We start from the raw sequence: 22,573 nt of genomic DNA, 5'->3' as shown, positions 1-22,573 counted from the left end.
TAAATACTCCGATATTGATAACTTTACAAGGATAAGTTACAGCTACTTCTCATGGAATTAAGAGACCTACCAGGTTATGAGGCTTGGAATTTTTAGGCAAGAGAAAACAAAACCACCCCCTTATGACAGCACATGACTTAAAAAGAAAAAACACATTTTGTGACTTATTTTCCCTTTAAGTTACAAAAATCAAAATAATTCTTGGTAATGCTTCACCACTTACTATTTTTGGCCTATGACAGAGTAGTGAAGCAAACATAGAGGAAAGTCAGTAGAAATGAGAAAGTAGCAGAGAAGATGGAAGGTCATATCTTTAGTGAACCTCACTAAATGGCATAGAGCTTCCACCTATACTGACTGATCTCTAAGTTAATGTCTATGAAAAAAGTTTCTTTTTTTCATTTTAGGTTCAGTCATTAAACATCTTTGTAAAATTCCCTGTTAAAGATATACTATAGAGATTCTTGATATATCTGTATGACCTTCTCATGAAGTTAAGGATTGGGGTTTCCTAAAGCACTGTATATTTCATAATGGTTGTGTATCAGTATAATACAGAATGACTTTGAAATACAATTCATTACAATTAGAAACTAGACTTAAAAACAGTCTACAAATAATCATATACAAATGAAAAGAAGAAAAAATATAGTTAGAAAATACATATGAAGACTGGACCTATAATCAAAATGAATTATTTATGTCACATTGTGGCTATATATATATATATATATACTGATATATTTATATCAGTAAAAATTTATATTTAAGTAGCCATTTATATCCCCCCTTACAGACATGAGTTTTGGAATATATCTAATTTTCCAAAACCCAGACAGAGGTATGTCTTCTGACAAAATAATGCTACTGTAAATCTGTTATTCTAAAAGACACTGTAGCTGTGAAAGTTTAGCTTTCACAATTTGCTGATAAATTTACTTTAATACAGTATATTTGATGAAAGACATATATGAGATTTTAAGACAATATCAATGTATTCCTAAAATACCAAGAAAAATAACATATTTATAGTATAAACGACTATAGTAAAATAGCTTGATATAAGATAAATGCATAAAAATCAGTAATTTCCCCAGATAACAGAAAGACAGTAGAATTTATAAGAAAAAATATGAACTCATTCATAGTTACAATAAAATATATAAAAAATATAGGAATAGGTATAAGAAGGAAAGATGAAAACTTTACCAAGAGACAAAAGGACTGAATAAAAAGAGACATCATAGATTTGGATAAATGATAAAATATAATAGGTTGTTGGAGAAAAACAAGGAAGAAGATTCTAAGACCATTTGCAAAAACACTCAGAATAGTTCAAGCTGTGAATAGGATGAGGTATGGAAGGAATTTTTTGGTCTAATGACTAAATACACAGGAATTAAAACACTGTGGTATTGGTATAAGACTTGAAAAGTGGACAGAATGAAATAAATTCCCCTGAAATGGATATTAACATCTATAACTAAATATTTAAGAAAATATTAATATTTAAGAAAAATGTTACGGAAACTGTACTATATTTAGAAAAGAAATAATTAAAATCTTTGCTAGAAACCACACAAAATAAATATTTTAAGGAATATATTAAAGAGCTATATATGAAAGATGAAACCATAATAGCTGTAGAAGAAAGCTGTAAATGGTTAAAATATCACTGAGATAGAATTTTTCTAAATATGCCATAGAAACTATTCAATAATATGAAAAATGTTTTAAATTATATTACATTAAAAATATACCACAAAACTTATATGAAAAATTACTAAGCATGTTTGCAATAAATATGACAAAGTATTACAATGATTAATGTAAATAGCATTTTAAAACTAATCAACAAAGCACTACAAAAAATAAGGTCAGTAAACATGAAAAAAGAATTCACAGGAAAAATGGGAAATAACAAAAGGTGCAAAATTGTTGCTAACTAAGGAAATGGGGATTAGAACAATGAGGTTTTTTTTTTTCTATAAAGGTTCCAGAATTTTACATACTGTAATCTAGTAATTTTACTTGTAGCAATCTTCTTTAATAATCTGGGGTTCCAAAAGTTATTATAGCATCACATAAAGAAATATTAAGACTGTTAAGACATCCAAAAGTAGAAAAGTCAATTTAAAAATCATGAAACAGAGAAAATGCAGCCATGAAAAATTGTAATTTTGAGACTTCCAGGGGAGATGGTGGCGTAAGAGGATCCTAAGCTCACCTTGTCCCATGGATACAACTAGAAAACAGCCACATCCATGTAAATAAAACAAGAAATGATCTAAAACTGGCAGAACAGACTTTCCATATGTAAATGTAGATAAGAGATCACACTGAAGAGGGTAGCAATGGCAGAGACTCAATCAGGAGCTAAAGAGACCCACAAAAATGTCCATAGGAGGGAGGGACACAGAGGCCATAGAGAGGGAGAGGACCAGATCCTCATATCAAGCACCAAAGGCTCAGGGAACCCATGGGGAAGATGAAGCCCCACAACATCTGGCTCAGAAGACCAGCGGGGCATAATTTCATGAGTTCTTACAATCAGCAGGGCTTAACACCTAGAACTTTAAAAATTAGTGATTCAGCTCTGGGAGAGCCAGAAGGGCAACAGGAAAATGAGTCTCCATCCTTCAAGAAATAGCACAACTAACAGTCCCAGTAATATACAGCAGAAATTTGAAAAGGGACTGAAGTATATGGGAAACAGATTTGTTTTCTAAACTCAGTGTGTGTGCTAGAGACAGCAGGGATCCTTGAGAGATTTCTCTAAGAACAAAAAAACTGGTGAACTCTATTGCCCTCCCCTACCACCCCCCCCCCCCAGCCTAGATAGATGGACATGTGTAGGAATCAGCACAGTGCAACACTAACCAGCATGCTAACAGCACACCTGGGCCCCTCACACTTCTGCAAATCCTCCCCCACCAGCCTCAGCTCTAGGTCCCCTCTCAGAGCAGAAATGCACAAACCTTGCAAACACCACATGCCACACCCTGCATTTTCCTGTAGACCTGCCCCTTCCAACACACTCCTATCCAGAGCCCATCCAAAGTGGTGGCACCAGTCTGGTGGTATACAATGAGTCCTGATGGGACAGCAGCACTACAAAGTGACTCCTGTCCTGGGGGAAGGGAAGATAACCACATGCACATCATTCTGACTACAGTCCTGGAAGTAGGTTGGAGGCAGACATCTGTTCTGATTCCAGGCTCTGTTCACATAAAAGCTTCTCAATGGACAACACAGAGAGAGTGTCCTGTAGTTCATTCTCTTGCGAATGCCTGGTCTCAAGCCAAAGGTGGCCCCAGACTGGCCCACTAGCAATAGAGAGACCAAATCCTTTCCACAACAGGCAGAGAGCCTCTGTAGATGATGGGACTCAAGGCAAATGTAGCTCAGTAGGGATCATATAGCACACATGGAAGACATCCCTGAAGGTTCTGGTCAACAGGAGATATTGCACTGCAGGGCACTACAGGACCTCCTCTTTATAAGGCCTCTACTCTTAAGAGCAGGAAATGTAGCTGACTTTCCTAACACAGAGACGCTGGTACAGAGAGTTAGAAATAATGAGTAAAAAGAGGAATATGTCCCAAATGAAAGAACAGGACAATATCACAGCATGACAGCTAAACAAAACATATGTAAGTAATATGCCTTATAAAAAATTTAAAGTAATGGTCATAAATATACTCATTGGACTTGGGAAAAGAGTGGAGAGATCCTTTAAAAAGACCGAGAAAACAAAAAAGAACCTACCAGAAATGAGGAACTCAATAATGGATAAAAATCATCCTAGATGGAGATGAGATGGTGGCTCAGTGATTGAGCATCTGCCTTTAGGCTCAGGTCATGATCCTGGAGTCCTGGGATCGAGTCCCACATCAGGCTACCCACAGGGAGCCTGCTTTTACCTCTGCCTATGTCTCTGCCTGTCTCTGTGTGTTTCTCATGAAGAAACAAATAAAATCCTAAAAAAAAAAGAGAAGAAAAATAAACATACTAGATGGAATAAATATCCTAGAACAAGCAGAAAAATGAATCAGTGACCTAGAGAACAATACTGGAAAGCAATAGAGCTGAACAAGTGAGAGGGGGAAAAATGAAAATAGACAGGGAAATCAGTGACACCATAAGTTGTAATGACATCTACATTATAGGGAACCCAGAAGAAGAGAGAGAAAAGGGGATAAAAAATTATTTGAAAGAATAAGAGCTGAAAACTTCCCAAATCTGGGAAAGAAAACAGAAAGACATATCCAGGAGTCACAGAGAACTTCCAAAAGCAACCCAAGCAAGTCCACACCAAGACAGATTGTAATTAAAATGACAAAAAGTACTGATAAAGAGAGAATTTTAAAAGCAGCAAGAGAAAAGAGAATAGTTACATACAAGGGAAACCCCATAAAACTATCAGTTGATTTTTCTGCAGAAACACTGAAGACAACAAGGAGTGTCATGATATTTTAAAGTGCTGATAGAAAAAAAAAAAAAAAACTGCAATCAGAATACTCTATCCAACAAGGCTATCATTCAGAATAGAAGGAGAAATGATTTCTAGGTTAAAAAAAAGTCAAAGGAATTCATGACCACTAAACCAATTCCACAAGAAACATTAAAGGGGACTCTGAGTGGAAAGCAAAGACTATGAGTGGAAGTAAGAAAAGCAGGCAGTATAAATCAGTAAAATTAAGTATATGTATAAAAATCAGCCCCAGACATATAAAACAATTTATTACAAATACAAAGGAAGTAATCTATAGTCATATAATAATAACAGGGGACTTTAACACCCCACTTACATCAATGGACTAATCATCCAAAAAAGAAATTCAACAAGGATTTGAATGACACACTGGACCAAAAGGATTTAACAGATATATTTAGAACATCCCACCCTAAAATAGCAGAATACGCATTCTTATCAAGGGCACATAGAATATTCTCTAAAATAGATCATATGTTAAATCACAAAACAAGTCTCAACAAATTCAAAAAGACTTAAGTCATATCATGCATCTTTTCCAACCATAATGCTATAAACCACAAGAAATATCTGGAGGGAACACAAATACATTGAGTTTAAATATCATGTTACTAAACATCAAATGGGTCAACCAGGAAATCAAGAGGCAATTTAAAATTATATGGAAATAAATGAAAATGAAAACGCAACAGTCCAAAATCTTCAGGATGCAGCAAATTCTAAGAGGGAAGTTCATAGTAATATAGGCCTACAACAAGAAGCAAGAACAATCTCAAATAAACAACCTGACTTTACACCTAAGAAATTAGAAAAGAACAAACAAAACTCCAAACCAGTAGATAGAAGGAAATAATAAAGATTAGAGCAGAAACAAGAAAAATAGTATCAAAAAATCAATAGAAAAGATAATGCAACCAAAAGCTGGTCCTTTGGAAAGATTAAAAAAAATTGATAAACCTTTGGACAGATGAGAGAGAGAAAGAGAGAGAGAGAGAGAGAGAGAGAGAAAGGACTCAAACAGAATTGGAAATGTAAGAGAATAACCAACACACAAAAATACAAGGGTTATTAAGAGGGTATTATGAAAAATAATATGCCAACAAATTGAACAACCTAGAAAAAATGGATACATTACCAGAAATATATAGCCTCTCAAAACTGAATCAGGAAGAAATAGAAATTTTGAACAGACTGATTACCAGCAATGAAACTGACTCATTAATCAAAAAAATCAAACAAAAATCAAGGACCAGATGGTTTCACAGGTAAATTCTAAAAACATTTAAAGAGTTAATACCTACTCTTTTCAAACTATTTCAAAAAAATAATAGAAGAAGCCAAGCCTCAAAATTCATTCTATAAGGCCAGATTTATCCTGATACCAAAACCAGGTAAGACCACCATGACCAAGTGGAATTTATTTTTTGATGGAAGGGTGGTTCATCATTCAGACATAAATCAAGATGATACATAACATCAACAAGAGAAAGGATAAAAATCCTTTATGATCACTTCAACAGATGCAGAAAAAGCATTTGATAATATATAACATTCACTCATGATAAAACATCAACAGTATATGTTTAGTGGAAACATATGTCAACATGATAAAAGCCATCTATGAAAAATCCACAGCTGACATCAACCTCAATGGGTAATAACTAAAAGTTTTTCGCTTAAGATCAGGAACAAGACAAGGATGTCCACTTTCACAACTTTTACCCAAGAGAGTACTAAAGTCTTAGCCATGGCAATAAGATAAGAAAAAGTAATAAAAGCCATTCAAGGTCATAAGGAATAAGTAAAATTTTACTACTTGCAGATGACATGACAGCATATATAAACCCTAAAAAACTACCAGAACTAACAACTGAATTAGTAAAGTTGCAGAATACAAAATCAATATAGACAAATCTTTTGCATTTCTATACACTCATAATGAAGTAGCAGAAAGAAATTAAAAAAAACAATTCCATTTACAATTGCAGCAAAATAATACCTAGGAATAAACTTAACTGAGGCAGTGAGACTGAACTGTATATACTCTCTGAAAGCAATAATATATTGATCGAAAGAAACTGAAGATGACATAAACAAATGGAAAGATATTCCATGCTCATGGATTGGAAGAACAAATACTGTTAAAATGTCCATATTACCCCCCCCAAAATCTACAGATTTAATGCAATCCCTATCAAAAAACCAACAGCACTTTTCAGAGAACTAGAACAATCCTAAATTTCTGGGTAACCCAAAAGACCCTGAATAGCTAAAGCAATCTCGAAAAAGAACAAAACTGTAGTTATCACCATTCCAGATTTCAAGATATACTATGAAGCTGTAGTAATCAAAACAGTATGCAACTGGCACAAAAATAGATACATAGATCAAATGAACAAAATAGGGCACCCATAAATAAACCTACAATTATACAGTCAATTAATCTTCAACAAAGGAGGCAAGAATGTGCAATAGGAAAAAAAAAAGCAATCACTTCAACAAATGATGGTGGGAAAACTGTACAACTACATGTGAAAGAAAAGAAACTGGACCACTTTCTTACACCAAACCAAAAAAAAAAAAAAAAAAAAAAGGATTAATGACCTAAAAGTGAGACCTGAAACCATATAAGTCCTAAATGAGAGCATAGGCAGTCATTTCTTTGAGTATATTAATAGCAGCATTTTTCCTGAATCAAGGAGAAAAAAAAGCAAAATTAAACTATTGGGACTACATCAAAATAAAAAGGCCCTACACAGCAAACAATCAAAATAAAAGACAACCTACTGAATGGGAGAAGATATTTACAAGTGATATATTCAATAAGGGGTTAATACCCAAAAATATATAAAGAACTTATATAATTCAACACCCAAAAAACAAATAATCCAAAATGAATAGAAGATATGAACACACATTTGTCCAAAGAAGACATACAGATGGCTAACAGCCACATGAAAAGACACTCAGAATCACTCATTACCAGGGAAATGCAAATCAAACTACAGTGAGATATTACCTCACATCTGTCAGAATAGCTAAAATCAAAGCCACAAGAAACAATAAATGTTGGTGAGGATGTGGAGAAAAAGGAACCCTTGTGCACTATTACAGACTCTTAATTCTATGAGAATATACTGATGGTTACCTGAGAGGAGGTAGGTGGAAGAATGGGTAAAACATGTAAAGGAGATTAAGAGGAGCACATTTACCATGAGGTGCATTGAGCAATGTATAGAATTGCTGAATCACTATATTTTACACTTGAAACTAATATAACACTGTATATTAATTATGCAGGAATTAAATTTTTTTTAAAATAATTTAAATCATAGTTTTGGCTTTTCTTCTTCTTTTCCTCTATTCCTGAACAATTTGGACTGAACATCATTGGGCAGGGCAGAGAAAATAGGCATTTCCATATCTATATATTAAAAAAATTTATTCCAACATTGTCAATTCTAATTCAATAACACATAGTTTATTCTACTTTTCTCCCTTTCCAAATTTGTTGATCCCTTCTCCTTCAGTAACTTTTAATATTCTTCACAGATCTACTTTCTATGCTTTAAAACATGTTTCATAAGGAAAACTGCATATGCCCTAGTGGGCAGGGTAAAGAGCATGTCCCCCCAAGAGACAGCCCGGGGTAGAGTGTTAGAATTAGAACAGGGTAAGGAGAGAATCCATGCTACTGAGTAGGGATGATCATGTAGGAGGTGTTAGAGCTGACGTAGAATGAGAAGAGAATCCATATGGAGGGATATCCCAGTGTGGGTTGTCAGAGTGCTGGGTGCTGGAGCCTGAGTATGGAGAGCAAGACAATCATGCAAAAGTAGTTGATGGTACACAACAGAAAGTATCTCTGAGCTCTGCTCCTCTTCTCAATAAAGAAAAAGGGACTAACAAATTTGGAAAGGGAGAAAAGCAGAACAAACTATGTGGTATTGGATTAGAATTGTAGGTGTTGATATGAACTTGTGGTTTTTAATATATAAATACATACAACAAAAGAAATAATAGTATGTGTGCATGTATGTTTGTCTGACTAATGAAAGTCAGAAGAGAGGCTCTTGCTCTTTCTAGTCACTCAGGAATGTAGACTCTTCATTGTGTTTCTCTCTCATTTTCAAAGATGTTGGATTCTTTGCACCTAACTGTCACACAAAAGAAAAAAGAAACATGTGGAAGGCATATTGCTTATTAATAACTCTATCAAGTGTTAACATACATTATTTCAGCTCATAATCCTCTGATGAGAATTTCCTAGCTCCACATAGTTGCAAAGGGTCTAAAAATGTAGTTTAGTGGTAAGTGCAGGATGAAGACAAAGAATGGATATCACTGGGCATTTATGTGTTTGTTACAATCTGCCTCTGCCTCTGTTGTAAGTATCTGTTAACGCCCTTTTTTGCAGAGAAGGTGCATCTAGCTATCCCTAAAATAGAAAACTCCAAATTCCACAGTCACAACATGAGTTCAAAGTCCAGGATTACTGACAGACAATTCTCTATGGGAATCTTTCATATTGCCATACATCTTGCTTCAGCTTTGCTTCCAAATGGTCAAGAATGTATGTTTAGCAAACAAGTTGGGAAGATAGAGACAGTGTCTCCCTAGGAATAAAAGGCACGACTGTTTGCTATCCAGAATAATACAGGTCATTTTTTTAAACAAAATCTTTTTTTGTATTTATTCTGGGGTAGCCTTTTGGCTACTGATAGTTTTCTACTGCATAAGCTGGAGAAAGCAAACAGGTGTTAGTTTTATATTATTTGGTAAAATACCTACATATTAATTCACTTTTTTGTAAGGATGTATCTAATTTTTTAAATATAAAAAATAAAAATGGGGAAAACCATATACACTTCTCCACAAAAGCTTATCAACATACTGCACCATAATCCATTAGTTAAATGAAGAAAATCCACAAGTTCCTATCAATAACTGCAGAAAAATATGTTGATAATATTCAACCTTTATTCATGATAAATTAAAGCCTATTTATGAACTAGGATTTTAAAAAATCATTCCTAAATATCTTAAGGTTATTGACCAAAAAATCTCAAACACTATACTTTAATAGTGAACTACAGAAGCCTTTAAAATCAAGAACTGAATGAGGCAAAGATATTGCCAATCATTGCTCATATAAATACCATCTAGTTGAGGAAATTAAAGTTAAAAGAGAAAAAATGAATGCAAGTAAATTACTTCTTCATAAAGCAAAACAGAAAAGTGATTTTTAAAAAGGATTTGTTTCACAATAATAAATTAAAATAAAAATATGTGTTTAGGGTTAAATTTAACAAATAATGCATGTAAATTCATGAAGAAAATAATAAAATTTTAATGGAAGGCATTAAAGAAGCACAAATAAATTGAGAGATGAACTATTAAGTTCAACTAGATGAAACTGCTATTTTGGTTGGTCAAAATGGTCAAACATCAGCAATTTCACATGGTTCAACTAAATATATACATGAAGAACAATGTTATGAATTTGACATTTCTCTCAATACTAATTTTATACACTCATTTCTGTTCCAACTGAAATCCAACACAAGGTAATTCTAAAGTCTACGAAGTTTCAGGGTACCTGGGTGGCTCAGTCAGTTCGCTTCAGCTCTTGATTTTGGCTCAGGTCATGATCTCAGGATTGGAAGACTGAGCCCTGTGTTGACTTCACTGGGTGTAGAGTCTGCTTAAGAATCTCTCTCCCCCTGCCTTTTTTCACTTCCTCTCTCTCTAAAAAAACAAAAACAAACAAAAAAACAAAACAAAACAAAACAAAAAAACACAATAAAGTCTACAAGTTTCAAGAAAATACTTTTTCTTTTTTAAAGATTTATTTTAGAGAGAGAGAGAGCAAGCACAGGGGAGCAGAGCAGAGGAAGAGAGGGAATCCCAAGTAGACTCACCACTGTTTGTAGTGCCACACGTGGGGCTCAATGTCATGACCCTGGGATCATGACCTGAGCCAAAATCAAGAGTGTAACACTTAACCAGCTGAGCCTCCCAGACACTCCAAGAAAAGACTTATTTTTTCTTTTTTTCTTCTTTTTTAAAAATTTTATTTATTTATTCATTCATGAGAGATGGAGAGGCAGAGGCAGAGGTCTCCCACAGAGCAGGGAACCTAATGCAGGACTCACAACCGGGATCACAACCTGAGCCAAAGGCAGACACTTAAGCACTGAGCCACCCAAGCACCCAAGAAAATACTTTTCTTAATAAGAATGTAAAAGGACATTACCTCTACCCTACCAGAAATAATTATAAAATTAAATAATAACTAAAGAGTAGCACTAGTGCATGGATAGGCAAATAGCCAACAGGAATAATATTAAGAGTCCAGAAACAGACTCCCCAGTTCTGCTATTCTTAATATAATCCAAATTGCTTCTGAATATCAACTGGGGAATGAATGGGCAATTCAATGAAGAATAGTTGAACAACTGGTTATCTATTTGACAAATGGTAAGTTTGGATATACTTTACACTGTATGCAAAAATCAAGTCCAGATGACAAAAATCTGAAAATGTGAAAAGAGAACTTTAAAGCTTTTATAAATAAATATAGGAGAATTTATTACACAAGATATAAAAAGTATAGTTCATAAGGAAAAGATTTATATATGTAAAGCCTTCATCAAAGGTACCATTTTAAAAAGGTAATTAAAAGCCACAAATTTTTAACATATAAGACTGGCAAGGGATTTATATGCAGATTAAGTCAATTACTCTTACAAACGAGGGGAAAAATTCAATCAAATTAAAAATTAGGCCAAAAAAGACCATGCATTTTAGATGAGAGAGGCACACATGACATATAAAATATGAAAATATACTCCACTTTATTGGCTATCGGTAATACAAATCAAAACAATATCAAATTTCCATTTCAAATTAATAAGTGACAAAATTGTAAATATTTTGCCTATTTCATGTGTTTCTTTTAGATATGGTACATTGGGAATTATTACACAGAGCTAGCAAGAATGTAAATTGGCAAACCACTTCATAGATAAATTTAAATTCAACCACAGAAGTTGATGATATGAGCCTAATGGCCCAGCAAGTTCATTCCTACGCATATACCCTAGAGAAATTCTTGCCCAGATGCCCAAGGAGTCATATAAAAGAATGCTCATAGCAGCATTATTTATAATGTCCAAAAAACTAGGAATATTCCAAATGTCCATCGTCAATATTTCGCACATCAAGTTAAAAAACATGCAAAACTAAATAATGTATATTTTAAGGATACACACACACAAAGCAACTCTTTAAAAAAAAGCAACGGCATGATAAATACAAGAGTGGGGATCATGATTATCACACAGAGGGAAAGAAGAATGAGGGTCAGAGAGGAGTACACAGGTTTCCCCAGTACTAATAATTCAATTACTTAGGTTGTATTATTACCTATATTACCTATATATTAATACTTATGCTTTATAAAGGTATTAAAACATTCCCATTTATGAATAAAATGTTTCATAATAAATTCTAAGACAGAGAATGAATTACTGCCCAGAAGCCCAAAATGGGTTAGGAGACAGCAGTCTCAAATCACTTTAAATTCATTCGATATTCTTGGATCTGATAAATCCAGCCCTCTCTGAGCATGATTTTAAATCCAGGCCACCTCTATCCCTGACATGGCACACAGAAACACACATATGTCTTTAGCTCCACAAAAGGCTCTTGAAGTATAATCTTGAAAGTATCCCTGCCTCTCCTTTCTCTCTTTAAAATGAACTCAGTTAGTGATAGGATATCTGAGATGTACTTCAACAAATCCAAGGGTAATAGCATAACTGAAACAAGCTGGTCATGAGTTGATAACTATTTTAATTGGTCATTGATGCATGGTAGTTCATTGCACTATGTATACATTTGAAATTTTCCATAATAAAGAATTTTAAAAAATCAATTCAGCAGCCAAAACATTTCCTCGCATATAGACGAAAACTAATTCAATACATTGACTTCTCTGACTACTTCTAGGTAATAAAAAGTAAATGATCACTTTAAGTCAAGAAATACCAACTCAATTCAGAAATTATAATTCTAAGATCCATATAATGATAAAATTCTTATATTATAAAATTAAATATTTGTCTCTAGTTATGACAATCCACAGGCAAGAAGCCAGCAATTAAGGTTAGGGTGGTATTGTGAGGTTTTTCCTTTTCTTTTTCATGTGTCCATTTGCTCAAGACCATTCTGACCTCCCTCAGGTTTGAGTTTAGCGATGAAAGAAGGTAAGACGGAACAGGAAAATTCTTATTTAACTGATGCTGTATTTACATGATTTTGCAGTCCCTAATGCTGGGTTTAATTTTTTTTTTAATTTTTTAAAAATTTTTATTTATGATAGTCACAGAGAGAGAGAGAGAGAGAGGCAGAGACATAGGCAGAGGGAGAAGCAGGCTCCATGCACCGGGAGCCCGATGTGGGATTCGATCCCAGATCTACAGGATCGCACCCTGGGCCAAAGGCAGGCGCCAAACCGCTGCGCCACCAAGGGATCCCTTAAAACCTGCTCTTATAAGGTACTTTTATGGGCTTTTTGGAGGTCCCACTGGGAATGTCTACTGCACGGCCCATGAAGTAGACAGATGTATTTTCCTATCAATTCCACTCCTCACTTCACCTTGTTTTCTTGTTCATCCACGCTCTCCTATACAGACCCTTACAGCTTAAAATGCTACCACACTAACCCTCACCCCCTTGAAGCACACCACTCCTTTTGGGAAATAATCATGTATCTTTTCTCCAATGAATTCTGAAAGTACATACACCTTTTGTTCAGCTCACCTACCAGCCACTGCCTAGATCATGTATTACCTTTATATTTTTCAGGAGGAAGTTAGACAGATAACCACCAGTCAACACTGCTGACTGCATTATTAAACTTTCTCAACAGTTTTGTTAAAAGTCTTCTCACCAGGCTTGATTATTTCACCCTTATTCTACAGGTCTCAGAGTACAGCTATCTCCAAAGAAATCTTCTTTCTAAACCCATGCTTCTTAAACTCAAAAACTTGAATGATAACTTTAAGGTTGCAAAACTTACTTTGAAAATTTCTATGTTGGAACCACTCACAATGATATTTGGTCTCTTTCAACTTACTGTTTTGTTAAAAATTATCCCAGGGGGCTGAAGAGAGAGGTGTTGAAGCAGTCTTACAGTGATGAGGTGGATGGTCTTTGAAAGAATATGGTGAATAGAAAGTAGCCGAAAGAATTAAGATTAGTAGGGCAGCTGGGGTGGCTCAGCAGTTTAGTGCCACCTTCAGCCCAGGGTGTAATCGTGGAGACCCGGGATCGAGTCCCACATTGGGCTCCCTGCATGGAGCCTCTTCTTCCTCTGCCTGTGTCTCTGCCTCCCTCTCTGTGTCTGAATAAATAAATAAAATCTTAAAAAAATTAAGATTAGTAAATATCATAATTAAGAAAAAAAATGAACCTTCTGGAAACTAAAGCTAAGTGGTAAGAGTTATATTGATTTCTGGAATTGCTACAGTGGATTAGCAGACATACTTTGATTAATATTTAGGCAATAAAAAAATGAGAATGAGGAATTAAATTGTTTACTATTAATAAATACAAATGTGTTCATACATATTGATCTAAATATAATTCACTGCCAATAAAAACAGTTATAGTTATATCATAAGATTAGTAAGGCATTTAGTAATTTCTTTGTTATCAATTTTCAGATTAGGCTTAATTTATGGGGTGAAAAACAGTGGTATGAGATATTTAATTGAATTTTATTATGAAAAAATTTAGTTATTAATTATGTCAGTATAGAGGGAAGTCACCCATGGAATATTTTAATATTCTCTCCTATTCAATGTTTTAATTGATGATTTAGGTGAAAATACATGAAATGTGCAAATGCTACATTAATATATTAATATAGTTTTATATAACCTGTAACTTGCTTCACAACTAAATTACCAATTAAACTTCATTTTTCATCATTTGTTGTTTTGTCCTTGATCTTTGAAACTTACAATGTTGAATAGAAAATTACCTTAAACAGCAACTGTTGACTGATTAGTTTCACACACGTTATTATTTGATTAATCTATATGAATAGACAGCCTATATTTCTCAAACATTCTGGAAATAAAAGGTTTAGCTCAATTATACAGCAACAAATCCAAATGTTTGGTGGTATAACAATCAAGATTAATAAAAATGAAAATTGAAAATGAGCCAGGTATTTTAATGAAACATATTCCTTCTGGAATTTAAGGTACATGGTGCACTGGAATGCCATGTGACACAGTTCTGTCAAGGATAAACCAACAGTAATAGATGATACTTTTCCCTTTCATCAGTAAGGTGTTTTTTCAAAGGTGATCTTACTCTAGCACGTTAAAGACCATATGGCATACAGACCACCAAAGCTAGTTAATTTATTTTTATTGCTCTGCTGTGAGCAAGACTAAGCACATTCTCTGACTCCAATTATATGTTCAGACAAATCTTAGGCATTTTTGAAAACTGACATAATGATACTTTATACTGAAACAGATTTTTAGGTGGAAAAAAGGGCCACCCTTGTTTTCTCTTATTTAATTAACATTATTCCATGAGACCATGCATATCTTTGGATTTTATAGAATTTAATGAATGTTAGAGATAAGCAAAAGAAAGAGAAAAGTTATTACAAAAATATATTTAAAAGGCAGAAGTGACAATAAGAGAAAAAGCATAGAAAGGAAGGCATGAAAAGGAAAATGTCCAATTTATTGATAAAAATTAGAAGTACCAAGAGAAGAAACAAAACAGAAATGTGTCTTTGCTCTCCGTTTCTTTTTGTATCACATCCAAATCACACACCTGAGACCCTGCTTCTAGATGAACATCACAAGGCACTCACATGTCAGATTATCCAGCAACTTATATTGTTTTTTTAAAGGGTGGTAATTGTGCTTTTTAAGGCAGCAGACTATATATTCAATCATGTTCTAATCTAAAATGCAGTGTCCAAAAACACCTCACACTGCATACTTTTTGAAAATGGAAGCTTATTATACAGTGAGATCACAGTTCAATTAACATTGAAAAGTGGTATCATTTTAATCAACATTTTCCATCTGTCTATCAAAGCGATATGGCTGTGTGTCTATACAAATATATATATAGATACACACACATATATATGTTTGTACAGTTGGCATAATCTCATTGCATTGCTTAAAAAGCAAAAACAAAAAACTAAAATCATATACATTTCAAAAATACACTTAACTCAAGAATAAAAAATAATTTAAATAACTCTTTTGTCAGAATATTGGAATATCTTTGAAAATCCTAGTCATATGACCATACTCATAGCCATAACTGTGAAAAATGAAAGAATTACATTAATTAGACAAAAGCCAATATACTTTCATGCATAGAACATCATGTAACGCTATAATCTGGGTAAGAGTTGGGAAGAGGAATCAGCAGGAGTTGTCATGCAGTAAAACAAGTTCTTAATATATTTGTAGGCCGGCCAAAATAAAATATGTTTGTGTTAAATTCTGGTTGATAAGAAAATATATTATAGAAATTTTACCACTATCTGGGTAAGCTAAATAGTAGGAACTTCTGCTGGCTAGACCAAAGAGATTGTTTTGAATTTCTGTTTTTAGGGATTTTGAAAGTTCAGAAAATCTACTCCCAAACTTGCAGAACTATAGAAAAGAAAGAAGTATCCAAGTAACATTCTATGCAAAAGATTAATATAATGACTGAGAGGTTCAAGTTTTTATACCATAAGATTGTTTGGAAAGCCAAATCTATGATGAGATTAGAGCACAGGGACTGATTATGTCAAAGTTAATATTAAAAGAAGAAACTTTTATTATTGTAGTCCAGGTGAAACAAATGGCCTGGCAGGCAGTGAGAGTGTTAACAATTGATCTTTAAATTTCCCGGTCTCTAAATTCCCTGAATAAAATAATATTGAGACAGTTAAAGCCTGGGTAAAACCATTAAAATTCATTTCTGCAGTTAATTTGGTGATGAACTTGGGGGTATGGAAGGGAGTCTCTGAATGTATATTCCTTAAGTCAAGCTATAATTTAGTGTAACCTGTTCAATAACTTTTCAGTTTCCAGCTTTCAAACTTTCAAACTTTTCTGACCACAAACCAAAAACATTGTTTTTGCAGAACATAGTTCATAACACTTGCACACATGATACTGAAGACAGGTTTCATGAAGTACTGCTTACTGTGATAGAGTATGATTCTGCTTTTGATGCTTCACTACTGGCTGCTTTCAAGTCCCATCATGCCCACTTTTTATCTGTTACCTCCACCTGGGCAAATAAGAAAGCTCCCTTTGGAGCCAAGAGGTGTGAGATTTCAAAGCCCTCAAGGCCCAGGCTACTTGTGGGAATCTTTTCCACATCCCCACACTCTAAACATCATAAAATCCCCTTGAGATTCTCCTTTTGCAACTCTCTCAAGTCATTTTTAACCTGTGTAGGAGCTGCTCTGTTCTCTCAGAAATCCTATCTTGTGAGTAATTATTTTTGTCACCTTCTTGGTGCATGTGTGGCATCATGTCTCCACATCTAAACCAAACTCAGGGGTCACTTCTTCAGGGTGACCACAGCATTTATCTAATTTACTATAGGTGAAGAATTTTTTTTTTAATTTTCTATTCCCTTTCATACTATTTCATTTATAAGAATAGTGACCATAACTTTCTACACTGATTATACAACCCACTAATTGTAGATTCCAGTTGAAAATTCTAATTCAAGAGAAGGAAAGCACAAAAATTCTGATTCTAAAGGGTTTGGGGGTCTTCTCATTTTTAACATTTAAGTAGGTAATGATAATAGTAAGACCTGGCATTACACACATATTCCAAGGATGATGCCATCCAGCTTAAGACTCCAGCTCTACTTCACCCCTGTGACTCAAGCCGTATTATACGTATAATGAAGGTGAAATACAGCAGTGTTTCTCAAAAGTTCATGATATACCATTTACCTGATGATCTTATTGAAAAGCAGATTTTCAAACAGTAGGACTTGCATGTCTACTAACTTCAGCTAGTATTAATACTGCTGGTCCACAGAGCACACTTTGAGTAGCAAGGACAAAAAGAATAGCTATAAAAATGTAGACATTTGTATTATCACTCTTCCTATTTCTTTATCCATACATACAGACATATCATTTGACAGTAAGTTGCACTCATGCATGATGCCCCTTTACCCCTTAAGTACTTCAGGGTAGAGTTTCTAAAAGTCATGAATATAACCACAATATAATGATCCAAGTCAGGAAATTCACATTAAAATGGCACTATTATCTAATTTACATTGCTTATTCAGATTTCAATGGTCCCACTAATATTTTTTATAGGCCAAAGACACAAATTTCTGGCCCAGGATCCAAGCCAGCATCACACGTTGCATTTAGTTGTCATCCCTTGTTAGTCTTTAATCTAGAACAGTTCATTGGTCTTCCTTTTTTTAATCATGTCTTTGACATTTTAAAGAATTCATCTACTTTATTTAGTTGAATAAATTCAACTTTCTCTAATGTAGTCTCAAAATTCAACTTACATATTTTGTTCAGGACACCGAAGAAGACATGTACTTTTGGTTAATCATTCTTTAGGAGACACATGATACCTATTTACTACTACGGGTAAAGATCATTTTGATCACCAGGTTACCAGGTTTCTACACTACAGAGTTTTGTGTCTGTAATTAATGCATATGGGGAAGTATTGGCTATTTATGTTTCTTACAAAACTTCCATCCTCTCAACTTAGTAGCTATTGATAACTCTTATCTAAACAATTATTATTGTAAAATAATAAATAAATAAATAAATAAATAAATAAATAAATAAATATTATTGTGATGCCAAATGCTAATATTTTAATTTCCTGTTTCCACCTGCCTAAATTGATATTTTACTGTAAGGAGCATTTTAAGACAGCAGTGCAAGAAATTTGAAAATCGTCTTTAATTTCTCACATCCTCTCACCAATTATCATACTATCTAATCATGTAGTAACTGCTTGAGAAATGTATAGCACATAAGACGGTTAGCCACTAGCATTACTATGAAATCAAGATCACATGGAAAAATTTAAATATCTTTTACGAAATCACAGGTCAAAATACTTAAAGACAACTACAACAATAAGAAACAAACAAACAAACAAAACCCCAGGAAATGTGTCTGGAGTGATTTTACACTATCAGCCACTAACTGAGAAAACCTGACACTTTGTTGAAGCGGTGACTCTTAGGATCTATAAAACAAGGTCATGATGAGGGGGTTCAAGAGTCTGAATCCTTTTATCCAATTATATCCTGTGCACAGAGTAGCCATCCTTGTCTACAGTGGGAAGATCATTAGATGTGCCCAGAGCAATACTTTCCTTCTTAACACTAAACTAAGTGAGAATTGGTTTTACCAAATGTGTGTAATAATTTGTGAAGTGCTCAAACCTTCATATCACTGCCCCTGGAGTTTTTCAAAGAATAAAAATCATACCCAGCTTCTTGTTGGATGAGAAAGAATCTTTGTTGGTTAACGTAAAAGTAAAAACATCTTCCTAACAGATATCCCAAAACAGCCATTGCCAATGGGAATATCACTTAAAAGTTACTGGAATGGAATGGCTATTCTCTCATCATCACTATTATATGCTTTATTGATTTAAAAACCATCCTCTGCATTTCCTTCAGCAGCTCATATAAAACAGCCACAAAGCTGTAACATCTGCTTGGCAGTATTAGCATAATACATTAAAAAATCGAGTTATCAGGGGCATTTCAGTCTACAGCTGCATTGTTTTTCTTGTTAATGTCCTATGGCTAATGTAATATTTCATCTCTAAAAAGCAAAGCTCAGGTTATCTGATTAAGTTTGGCACCAAAAAGAATAATGACCTGCATTATCTGTAGACATGAGTGATATACCTACACACAGACCGAAACCACTACCAATTGTGTACTTATTAAGTAAAGCAGTACTACATACAAAACTACTCTTTTCTGCACATGAAAAGATTTTAGAGATTGGAAATGTCAATTTATGGATACTGTCCCCAGATCCCTAAGGACCAGAAATTACTATTTTGATGTATGTTGAAGGGAACAAAATGATGTATTTCAGGAAAAATCTATTATTAATATATATAATATTTCAATGTTAAAATTTAAACACATCCACATAAACATCTTTAAAAACACACACTTGTACTTTCTGTACAAGACAAAGGGGATTATGATATAGTTAGAAGAATTTCCTTCAAAATATATTTAATTTTTAAAATTATATTTCAACATCTGGAAAATAGAAATAGTCATTCTGCCTAAAAAAATAAAGATTCAGTATTTTATTTTTTAAAAAGAATTAAAATAATTACAGCAAGAGGTTGTTTTAATCTTTGTCTTTCATTCCTTTTTAACTTTCCTGTATTTCCTCAATTTCTATAATCATCTAACTGAAAATAGCACCTATAACTCTTTCATAATTTGGATGATGATTTATTAATGGGATACAATATAGTAGATAAAACAACGTTAGTGTACCTTAATCTCCAGAAAACCCTTCAGTGAAGGAAGCTGGCATGCTGTCCCATAGATATCGTGGCATATTGCTGTGCTGAAATAATAAAATATTATAAAATAACAGTGAGTAGGTACAACATTTACAAATTCACATGGCATTTACATACTAAGCATTCATAAAAAATACACCTGGTCATATGCCACTATGAAAATCATGTTTAATTTATACATGATTCTATTCCATTTTCTATGAAAACAATAATGTGAACTGAAGTAAAACTGAGGCTTATATAATTACGATTTTTCACATTCCTTACATCACTGCCAACAACAACAAAAAGAAATAAACTGTCCAAAATGCCTTCATTATTTAAGCATTAATAAATAAGAAAGAAACAAACAGATAAAACCAGAGACAGAAAAAGCTCTAACTAGAGTTCAGAAGGGAGCAAAAGGTTGCTTTGCTTTCAAAATAGTTATTTTAGGGCAGCCCAGGTGGCACGGTGGTTTAGCACCACCCTCAGCCCAGGGCATGATCCTGAGGTCCTAGGATCCAGTCCCACATGGGGCTCCCTGCATGGAGCCTGCTTCTCCTTCTGCCTGTGTCTCTGCCTCTTTCTCTCTCTCTCTCTCTGTGCCTCTCATGAATAAATAAATAAACTCTTTTAAAAATAAAAAATGTTATTTTAAATTAATGATTCAGTGCCTAACACTTGTGAGACAGGGAAGCAAGTCTCAGCTGTAACTGAAAAAAAAAAAAAAAAAAAAAACAAACACACACACAAACTTTTTAAATAATCAATAGGCAAGGAGAAAAAGTATAAACATTTTATTTGTAGTAAATATAAAGGACAAGACACATGTTATAAATCTTAAAATCCAGCAAGAAATAAGTAAGATCTGAATAGTAAGCAGGCAGAGGATCTGAAGATAGAATCCACAGACAGGTAAACAAATCAGATAACATGTGTTTCTTGACCAGATCAAGTACTGACCTGCACGACTGTGGATTTGTAAGATGCATTTTTCTCTTTCCTCATTTCCATCACCCTCACCTCCATCAAGCTCTTTCTCAAAGAAAGTCCTCCTGGATTAAATTAATTTTAAAACTACTGTATCGATAAAAATAAAAGCATCAATTGATGCACATGCAGAGAAACATGAATTAGTAAAAAATCGTGAACACCATCGCCTGTAACAAGAAGAATTTGAAGATTACCTAAAAATCTAACAACAGTGGAATAACTAAGTAAATTCTCCTATCATCACACAATTAATGTTTATTAATTTCATGTTTAAAATTATCAAAATAAATAGCACTGCCCTTTTAGAAAGAAAAAAGTATGTGTGTGAATGTTACTAAAGGGAGAGGAAATCAGAGTTAAAAAAATGAGGAGAAAATATTGAAAAAAAACACATCAAATGGCTTACTGTCATTTTCTTTGGGTAGATGACTATGAATTTTTTATATTTTTCTGCTATTCCTGTTTTCTAAGATTTGTACAATCATATAAGAACACCGAATACAGCATAAAATTATTTTTCTAAAAGAGGGTGAACCACCACCGCATCATTTGTTGTTACAGAACGGAATCGGCAATGGTATCTCAGAGACTTCCGGGATTAGGAGAATAAAACAGCAAACGACAAAACAAGTAAAAAGCACATATTTCCCGACCTTCCCAAAGGAAGAGGAAAGAGGAGCACGACCTGCCCCCCGACGTCCTTCCTTCCGCCCTGAGGCAGGAGCAGCGGAAGTGCGGGCGGCCGGAAGTCCGGCGGCACCTCGCAGTGGCACCGCGCAGCCGCAGTAGCCGCGGACGGGCTGTGGGGGCCGGAAGGAGCCCCCGCAGGGGAGACCCGCGGGGCGGCGGCGGGCGGCCGTGGTGGCTGACGCGGTGCCTCTGAGCAGAAGCACCAGTTAGTTCTCTTGGCAGAAGGGAAAGGTCCCCGGTTCCACAAGTGCCTGCAGGAGGACCGCAACCTGCTCTGCCTCAGCCGCCTGGACAGCTGCGAGCCTGATGACTGGGCCGTTCCATTCCCTGCCAGACTTGCTGGAGGGAGCCCGTGAGGAGGAGGAGGAGGAGGAGGAAGATGAAGAGGAGGAGGAGGAAGATGAAGAGGACAAGGAGGAAGATGAGGAAGAGGAGGAGGAGGAGGAAGATGAAGAGGACAAGGAGGAAGATGAGGAGGAGGAGGAGGAGGAAGATGAAAAGGACGAAGAGGACGAGGAGGAAGAGGAGGAAGATGAAGAGGAGGAGGAGGAAGAGGAGGATGCAGAGGACAAGGAGGAAGATGAAGAGGACAAGGAGGAAGGTGAGGAAGATGAACAGGAGGAGGAAGATGAAGAGGACAAGGAGGAAGATGAAGAGGAGGAGGAGGAAGACGAAGAGGATGAGGAGGAGGAAGACGAAGAGGATGAGGAGGAGGAAGATGAAGATGAAGAGGAGGAAGATGAAGAGGACGAGGAGGAAGATGAAGATGAAGAGGAGGAAGACGAAGAGGATGAGG

The 22,573-nt window shown here is 34.8% G+C and overlaps 1 long non-coding RNA gene across 1 annotated transcript in view; it reads right to left on the bottom strand.

The window, feature by feature from the left end:
• LOC111098832 overlaps nt 1-21,846 on the bottom strand; it is a 114,943-nt gene extending 93,097 nt beyond the window's left edge. The window contains exons 1-3 of the long non-coding RNA XR_005369727.1: nt 21,741-21,846; nt 21,058-21,254; nt 20,084-20,156 (exon numbers count right to left, since the gene is read on the bottom strand). This is a non-coding gene — a long non-coding RNA (uncharacterized LOC111098832). The remainder of the gene's footprint in view (nt 1-20,083; nt 20,157-21,057; nt 21,255-21,740) is intronic.
• Nucleotides 21,847-22,573: the final 727 nt, after the last annotated feature.

This window comes from Canis lupus, chromosome 14, assembly GCF_011100685.1.
Source record: "Canis lupus familiaris isolate Mischka breed German Shepherd chromosome 14, alternate assembly UU_Cfam_GSD_1.0, whole genome shotgun sequence".
NCBI classification, from domain to species: Eukaryota; Metazoa; Chordata; class Mammalia; order Carnivora; family Canidae; genus Canis; species Canis lupus.
This window is presented reverse-complemented; position numbering and strand designations above follow the sequence as displayed.